The following is a 9242-nucleotide window of genomic DNA, read 5'->3' on the forward strand; positions in this document are numbered from 1 at the left end:
TCCCCAGCCTTCTGCCCGTAACATGTTATGCCTTGCCCAACCTAAAACCGATCAAGCTTTGCATTAAATACAGCCAAAGACCTGGCTTCCATATCTGACTGTGGTTATGAATCCCCATGTCCAGCACTCTCTAGCCAAATACATGTCCCCGCATCTGTATTAAATGGACGCCCCCATATCCTAAGGCTGTGCCCTCTTGTTCCACACTCCCTTGCCATGGGAAAGATCTTTAATCTAGGCTGTCTCGCCATTCAACATTCGATAGGTTTTGACCTGGCCTCCACACCTGGGTGTGGTAATGAATTCCCCAAATTCAACAACAAGTAGCCGATGATCTAACCATGCTAGTAACTTTCTGCAGTACCATGGGCTCTTAACAGTCTCATACGTGGCACCTTGTCCAATAGGATGTCCGAATAGCTCCAATGCCTGCTATTCAGATTTCTGTATTCATCGCTTCAGGGTCACAATCAGTTCTGCAGAGTTACTTCCAAATGAGAGATATATCCCTACCCAGATGCGCCTGTACATATACAAAAAGGAAGCTGGAGAAAAAACAACAACGACATTTCAATGAGGCAGAATCACTCCAAAAGCATTATCAGTTAGAAGTTATTAATGATATTTAGAGAATCCATCCTAAAATACTCAGATCTCCGAGAAGGTTTTAGAAAGAAAAATCCAAACACGCTGCCACCACATTGTCATTCTGATTGCGCCATTGAGTTATTTCCAGGTTCCCGTCCTTCCCGAGGGAGGCTGTTCATTTCAGTACAATTCAAGTTTATTTGTCATTTAAACACACGTGAAAACTCATTAATACAGCTAAACGAGACAGTGTTACTAAAAGGTCAAGATGCAAAGAAACATTACTATCAGACACACATAGGAAGCGGCACCGCAACTTGATGCCCGGTCCTCGCACATTCTAGTCAGCAAACTTAATATCAATAAAATACAACGATGCAGAATATGCCTGGAAATGATATCATCTGTCGACCGTGAGCTGAAAGCGCCGCTTTGGGGCTCTGTATTGTCGAAACGCCTGACTCAACTTGAAATCTACTGTCCCCACAACTGTGCTATGCCGCCCCCGGTATAACACGCCGGCTCGGATGCCTCTTCTTCCAGCGGCTGAAAAACCAACGGCACTGCAGATTGAGGCCCCGAGTTCATTGAGTGCAGCCAAGCAAAATCCGCAGTCGGCCACAACGGAGCTTAATTTCTGCCCTGCGTAACCCTTATTATTGTTTGGGGGTCTCTATATAGTTCCTATCAGGGTCTTTTACCCGTGGAGTTCCTTAGCTTTTTCCACAATGATTTAACACCTTCGGGCCCCATTTCACCTCTACCTAACTGTTTGATTTCATTTTAGCCAACAGAGCAACGCCGTCCCATCGGGCTTCCTGCCTGTCCTTTCGATGCAATGTGTATCCTTGGGCATTAAGCCCTCAGCTATAATCTTCTTTCAGCCATGATTAAGTGATACCCTCTTTTGTTTTTTTTTTTTGGCTTTGACTTCTCTTCTTAGTCACTGTTATGTCAACCTACCTTTAGAATATTTCTTCAATTTCAAATTTGAATCGAATCATTTGATTTTTTTAAATCACCTGCAATAGAGGTCCCCATGCGAATCATTGTGGGCACCCGGTTCACAGACTTCCAGTCAGAGTAACATCCTTCCACCACTCCCTTTTATCTTCTGTTGTCAAGCCATTTTTAACTCAAGCATTAGGTTATGGGGAACCTTTACGTTCTTTACATACTGGGCGAGGGACCTTATCGAAAGCCTATCTGTACATCCCCCATCATACCCCATCAATTGCCCACATAAACTTTTGGGGAAAAACAGCTCTATAAAATGTGAAAGCTTGATTATATTTTTCGTCCAAAGCTACGCTGACTACCACCTATAAGTCTATGTTCCAGATGCGATTGCATGCTGTCCGTATGAATATTCTCCAGTCACTTCCCTGCTATTGGTTTGTCTTGATGGTCCTTTAGAGATGAAAGAACAACTGTGGTTATTCTAAAGTAAAAACAAATTGAACAGCAATCCGAAACATGCTATGGTGTTCAAATGAGTAATAATCATTAACTGAAATGGCAGATTAGAGTATGGCTATATATCTTCTCCACGATGCGTGTGTCAAAAACCTCTAATAGTTCAAATACTTCGCAATTGTGCAAATCAAATTTACATCACATAGGTTTTGAATCTAATGCTACCCAGTTCACATACTGTTCCATTGCTCAATTATACATAATAAATCTCTACATTTAGCGTTGAAATCCCTGTATTGACTTTCCTGTACACAATGGCAAATTATTTCAAATCACTTCGGTATTTTTGTTCGCTTCCCAGAGCACTCACTGTCGGGTTAATTCCCACCAGAAATGCACACGACTACGAAATCCTCTGGTGTATCCCTGAATACTTCTGCTTCCAGAAAGCAATAATCGCTGAGATGGGAAGTCGAAAATGTGTGACCCAGAAGGGACATGTGCAGAGGGAACAGACGAAGTGTGTCCCGGGTAAGGTCGGTCTCAGTGTATCGGATCATATCTGAACAGCTGAGGAGTTGTTCTGGGCAATCAGAGAGTATGCGTCGGCAGGGTGTATGGGTGGAGGGGTGTGGAGGAGAGGATGAGTTTTGTGGAAATAAGATTCTCTAATTCAAGGCTATACATTTGGATCAGAAATAAACATCTCGAGAGGGATAGGAACAGATGGCACCGAGAAGTATATCATTGGGAGGCTGACTTACTTGGGAGCATAAATTCGAAACATGGACCTTGTTTAAGAAACATTTGCGACAAGTTTTTGGATTGAAGCTAGGAGTTGATGATAAGATGAAGTAATTATGGTTGCCAAATTACGTCATACATATAATCAAGAGGAAGAAAGAAGCTTACGTAAGACTGAGGATATAAGAGTTCTTTAAAGGGATGGAAGGTAGTCAGAAAGGAACGGAAGAACGGACTTGGGAGATCTCGAAGGGGACATGAGAAGTAATTGGACAGCAGGGTTAAAAAAGACCCAGAGGGTTCTGCACGTATCTGATGAACGAGTAGAGTGAGGGTAGGCCGAATAGGAATAGACGACTAATCAGGAGCTTGAAGTGAGTGGAGGCAAGGGTGGTGCTTAATAGACCATAAGAACAGAAATCATAGCCGCAGAATTAGGCCATTTAGCTAATCGAGTCTGCTGAGTCGTTCAATTGTGGCTGATCCTTCTTTTTCTTCTCCTCAGCCCCACTCCGTCAATTTCCCTGTAACCCTTGATGCCGTGTCCAATTAAGAACCTATCAATCACCGCCTGAAATACACCCAACGACCTGGTATCCACAGCTGTGGTAGCAAATTCCTCAAATTCGCCACCCTCTGGCTAAAGAAGTTACTCTGCATCCGTTTTCACTGGATGCCCCTCCATCCTAAGGCTGTGTACTTTTGGTCTAGACTCCCCAACCAGGGGAAACATCCTTTCCACATCTACTCTGTCTAGCCCTTTCAACATTCGATAGGTTACACTGAGATTCCGGCCTCCTCCCGCACCTCCCCGTCCTTCTTGATTCCAGCGAGTACAGGCTAAGAGCCATCAAACGTTCCTGATATTACAACAGTTTAATTCCCGTAATCATCCTCGAGAACCTTTGAATCATCTCCAATGCCAGCAGATCTTTTCTTAGATAGGGACCCCAAACTTACTCAGTGCTCAAGTTGAGGCTTCACCAGTACCTTATGAAGTCTCACCGTTCTACATTTATCTTTTCGACATCTTGAAATAAATGCTGACATTGCATTTGCTTTCCTCATCACCACCTTTAACTGCAAGTTACCCATCAGGGTGCTCACCACAAGGACTCCCAAGTCCCTTTGCATCTCAGATTTTAGATTTTCTCTCCGTTTAGAAATAGTCTGCACATTTATTTCTTCGACCAAAATGCATGACCATGCATTTTCTAACATTATATTTCATTTGCCACTTACAGTATCTGACCATTCCCTAATCTGTCGAAGTCCTTCTGCAGGCTTCCTCTTTTCTCAACACCGCCTTCTACTCCACCAATCTTAGATTCATCTGCAAACGTGGCAAGAACGCCATCTATTCCGTCACTTAAATCATTGAAATACAGCATAAAAAGGGGTCAACCCTTGTGGAACACCACCAGTCACTGGCAGCCAACGAGAAAAAAAATAACACACACAAAATGCTGCTGGAACACAGCAGGCCAGGCAGCGTCTATAAGGAGAAGCACTGTCGACGTTTCAGGCTAAGGCCCTTCATAGACGCTGCCTAGCCTGCTGTGTTCCACCAGCATTTTGTGTGTGTTGTTTGAATTTCCAGCATCTGCAGATTTCCTCGTGTTTGATCGAGAGAAAAAATAATTTATTCCCACTTGGTGCCTCCTATCAATTAGCCAATGCTCCAAACACGCGAGTAACTTCGCTGGAATACCATCGGATCTTATCTTGGTAAGCAGCCTCAGGTGCGTCATGGTCCGGTCCGTGAAATCTGCATTCCAGTTCACAGTCCGGTCTAGTTCCTCATTCCAGGTTGAGGCAGCTGATTCTTGTTTGGGCTGGCTTCATAAATAGCTTCAGGATTCAGTTTCTGGCTGCTGGATTGCTCCCGTCCAAACCCCCTGTCTGTATCCCTTCCATTCACCTGCCTCGCCTGGAGCCTTGCATTCACCGCTGTCTAGTTCTACCACTGGAGCAAGATAAGGAACTGTCTTTCATTGTTTTGGACTGTCTCTCTGTCCACGCCTTCGGTAGGTAGGTCAGGCCGTTTGTCGCTTCCTAATGTTGTGAACCATCTCGTGGTAATCTGCACTCTGAGTAATGAGTCCCGGCCCTACGTCCCGTTTCCAAGGAGGGGTCCCGGCTCTGTTCCATGTTCTGTCTCTTTCTCGACCAGAGCTCTGCGTTCCTGTCTCTTCCTCAACCTAGTCAAGGCTACGGGGTCTCGGCCAGTCCTAGTCACGTCAAAGAACCCTGTACTGTCCAAGCCATGGCTTTGTGTTCATATCTTGAACATGTGCCTCGCCCAACCCAGGAGTACCTTGCCCAGCCCGGTGCTGGGGTTCCCTCGTCCTGTGCTGGGGTTTCCCTTGTATTGTCCAGGAGTCTCACGTCCAGGCCTGTTGCCTCTCCTCGTCCTGTAGCCACGTCATGTCCTCGCCTAGTTCTGGAGTCCGAGCCCGAGTCAAGACCCAGGTTCTTGGTCCTTGTCCATTCTCTGGCTCGGAGTTCAAGCCCAGGCTTCTAGTTCCCAGTTCCATGTCCTGGTTCCCTATCCTAGTCAAGTCCTTGTACAGTCCCAGAATCCTTGTCTCGTCCCGGGCCTGTGTCATGTCCAGTTTCCTTTCTTCCTCAATTCCCTTGCTTCCTTCTCACGACTAGTCCTGTTCCTGGTTGTTCACTGTTTGTGACTTGCATTTGGGTCCGCTCCCCCTTATGACAGAACAATCCAGCCAGACTTTGACCCAGCGACACAGACACTGTCGTTTAACTCACGCTATCCTCTCTCCTGGTGAATCCCCACCGCCCTCCCGTGTCGTCCATAGTTTTGGGAAGCCTTTTGGTCGTCAGGAGCCTCCCATAGAGCAGGGGTACTGGTATGGCACGGTCCGTGAAATCCACATTCCGGTTCAAGCTCCTTATTCCAGGTTTTCCGGTTTTCCATAGTTTCTGTTGAGGCAGATAATTCTCGTTTCTGCTGGCTTCATAAATAGCTTCAGGATTCAGCTTCTAGCTGCAGGATTGCTCCTGTCCAGACCGCCTGTCTGTATCCCTTCCCTTCACCTTCCTCCTGGAGCCTTGCCTCGCCTCGCCTGGAGCCGCTCTCTAGTTCTACCACCGGAGAAGGATAAGGAGCTGTTTTTCGTTGTTTTCAACTGTCTCTGTGTCCACGCATCGATAGGTAGGTCCGGTTGTCCGCCGCTACCTAGTGTTGGGAACCGTCTCATCGTATTCTGCACTCTGTTTAATGAGTCCCGGCCCTACGTCCCGTTTCCAAGGAGGTGCCCCGGCTCTGGGTTCGATGTTCCTGCCTCTTCATGTCCAGCGTCCTTTCTTCCTTCTTACATCTAGTCCTGTTCCTGGTAGTTCAGTGTCTGTGCCTTGCATTTGGGTCCGCTCCCAACGCCCCCATTATGACAAGGTGAGACATCTTGCTAAGACATCCGGGAAATACAAAGGTACAGCATGCACTCCATTCCCTTTATCTATCCTATTTGTGATCTCCTCAAAGAATTCCAGCAAGTTCGTCAGGCAAGACTTTCCGTTAAGGAAACCATGCTGACTTTGTCATATCCTTCCATGTCACTAAGTACTGTGTAACATCATCCTTAACAATTGACGCCAACATCTCCCTAACCTCTGAGCTCAGGCTACCGGGTATATAATTTATTTTCTGCTGCATCACTCCGTTATTAGAGAGTGTAGTGATATTTGCAATTTTCCAGTCCTCCAGGGCAATGCCAGAATCCAATATACGAGTTTTGTTTCAGTATTCACCAGTGAAAGGTCAGAGGGCAGAAGTGTATGAAGTTGCTATTACCAGAGAGAAGGACGATGAAAATGTGGAGAGAAAATGAGGGGAGAGAGTAGAGGAAAACAGAAAATAATGAAGGCGAGCAGAGAGAAAGAATGGTAAACGAGGAGACAGCCAGGGAGAGAGCCAAAGAGCGGGAATAAAACGGGAGAGAAAGACGGAATGTGCACGACGAAGACAAATGTCAAGAAGGGAGACAGCGAAGAAGGGGCGGGGAGAGAAAAGGAGATAGATTGTGGTTGAAATAGATGTGAATAGGGAGGGTAAAAGTGGGGAGAGAAAGTGTGCAGCAGGAGAGATAAATACTGGGAGAAAACGGGTGCGTTCAAGAAACGGGAGAGATAGTTACTGTTTGTTGAGATAATGAGAGAGAAGTGAGATATCGTCGGAGGGAAAAAGGCAGCCCGTTTGGGTGTGTTGTGAGAGAGACAGAGAGCTGACAAAAGATAGCAGGGTGAGTGGGACAGGATTGCGTCGGGATTAGAGACATAGACTCTTTCGAATCTCTGACATACAGCTGGTGTCTTTGACAATGAAGACTGTCGTAAAATACATGTATTCAAATTCAGCGACTCGATCTGCTTGACCGATTTCCCAAACATAACCTTATCAAATATAACCATATAACAATCACAGCACGGAAACAGGCCATTCCGGCCCTCCTAGTCCGTGCCGAACTCTTAATCTCACCTAGTCCCACCTACCCGCACACAGCCCATAATCCTCCACTCCTTTCCTGTCCATATACCTATCCAATTTTTACCTTAAATGACGCAACTGAACTGGCCTCTACTACTTCTACAGGAAGCTCATTCCACACAGCTATCACTCTGAGTAAAGAAATACCCCCTCGTTTCCCTTAAACTTTTGCCCCCTAACTCTCAAATCATGTCCTCTCGTTTGAATCTCCCCTACTCTCAATGGAAACAGCCTATTCACGTCAACTCTATCTATCCCTCTCAACATTTTAAATACCTCGATCAAATCCCCCCTCAACCTTCTACGCTCCAGTGAATAGAGACCTAACTTGTTCAACCTTTCTGTAACTTAAGTGCTGAAACACAGGTAACATCCTAGTAAATCGTCTCTGCACTCTCTCTAATTTATTGATATCTTTCCTATAATTCGGTGACCAGAACTGTACACAATATTCCAAATTTGGCCTTACCAATGCCTTGTACAATTTTAACATTACATCCCAACTTCTGTACTCAATGCTCTGATTTATAAAGGCCAGCGTTCCAAAAGCCTTCTTAACCACCCTATCTACATGAGACTCCACCTTCAGGGAACTATGCACTGTTATTCCTAGATCTCTCTGTTCCATTGCATTCCTCAATGCCCTACCATTTACCCTGTATGTTCTATTTGGATTATTCCTGCTAAAATGTAGAACCTCACACTTCTCAGCATTAAACTCCATCTGCCAACGTTGATAATAAATGTCTTGATAAAATCCAGTAGACAACATCCACTGTCTTCCTTTCATCCACTTTCCTGGTAACTTCCTGGAAAGTTGCTTAGACATGAACTACAACACACGAAGCTATGTTGACTATTCTTTATCAGCCCATGTCTATCCAAACTCTTATTTATCCGGTCACTTAGAAGACCGACCAATAACTTTCCCATTACTTCCGGCAGACTCACCAGTCTATAATTTCTTAATTTATTTTCAAAGCCTTCCTTAAACAGAGAAACAACATTGGGTAATCTCCAATCCTCTAGTTCCTCTTCTGTCGCTCAGTATGATTCAGGTTACTCTGCTGGGGCCCAAGTAATCCCTTCATCAGCCTCCCGTTGGATCCAAGGGAAAACCTTGTCAGGACCTCGTCATTTATCTACTCTACTTTGCCTCAAGATAGCAAACACTTCCACCTCTGTAACCTGAACAGGGTCCATGAAGCTGACGTCGTATTGCCTCACTTAAATGGACTCTGTGTTCGTTTCCTACTGATACCTAGAAAAAAAATTAATATTTAAGATGTCCCTGACTTCCTTCGGCTCCACAAATGGAGTACCATTCTGATGTTCTAAAGAATAAGTCTTTTCCCTTGCAATACTTTTGCTCTTAACACATCTGCAGAATCGCATTTGATTCGTCACTTGCCTGCTGGAGCAGATTCATGCCTTCTTTTAATCCCCCCAATTTATTTCTTAAGATTCCTCTTGCATATCTGATACTCCATAAGCACCTCATTCGTTCCTGCCGGCTATACCTGAAATGGAGATCTTTTTGTTTTTCCTGATAGACAAGGATACATGACAACAGGACAACGGACGGTACCGATCACCAGACCCAAGTTCATTCCAAGCTGTGGAAGCTCTTAACTCACCCCTGGCAGTTTGACTTTGCCCGGACCCACTCTGGCGAAGGAAGGCAAATTGCCGGCACTCCGATACGAGCTGGATAACTCTGGCTTCTGCTAGGGACTTACTATTGCTTCTTAACACTCTCGCCCCGAATGGCTAAAGCCGGGGGCTTATAAACTGCCGGTTCTGGTCGAGAGTAGATGACCTTAATGGCCAAGCTCGAGGGACTCGTGAAACGGAATTAGAAGGGAGCAAGGAGTCAATGGTCCGGATCATAACGCAACCTAATTAAATTTAAAGGGGAACCGATCCGGACCAAGACACGCCAATATCAGAGACAGAATTACCACTGAAATTGCCGGATTTTTCT

Source organism: Hemitrygon akajei, unplaced genomic scaffold, assembly GCF_048418815.1.
Source record: "Hemitrygon akajei unplaced genomic scaffold, sHemAka1.3 Scf000063, whole genome shotgun sequence".
NCBI lineage: Eukaryota > Metazoa > Chordata > Chondrichthyes > Myliobatiformes > Dasyatidae > Hemitrygon > Hemitrygon akajei.